Source organism: Sphaeroforma arctica (assembly GCF_001186125.1).
Source record: "Sphaeroforma arctica JP610 unplaced genomic scaffold supercont1.2036, whole genome shotgun sequence".
NCBI lineage: Eukaryota > Ichthyosporea > Ichthyophonida > Sphaeroforma > Sphaeroforma arctica.
This window is the reverse complement of record NW_014038522.1, coordinates 5,300-5,623: the sequence shown is the minus strand read 5'-3', so window position 1 is coordinate 5,623 and position 324 is coordinate 5,300.

Genomic DNA, 324 nt, shown 5'->3' with positions numbered 1-324 from the left:
CTCTACACACATAGGTATGCTGTAGGGTTACATAGGTATGCTGTAGGGGTACTTATGTATGCTGTAGGGTTACTTAGGTATGCTGTAGGGTTACTTAGGTATGCTGTAGGGTTAGATAGGTTTGCTGTAGCGGTACTTAGGTATGCTGTAGGGTACTTAAGTATGCTGTAGGGTTACTTAGGTATGCTGTAGGGTTACATAGATTTGCTGTAGGGTTACTTAGGTATGCTGTAGGATTACTTAGGTATGCTGTATTGTTACGTATGTATGCTGTATTGTTACTTAATTATGCTGTAAGGTTACTTAGGTATGCTGTATTGTTAC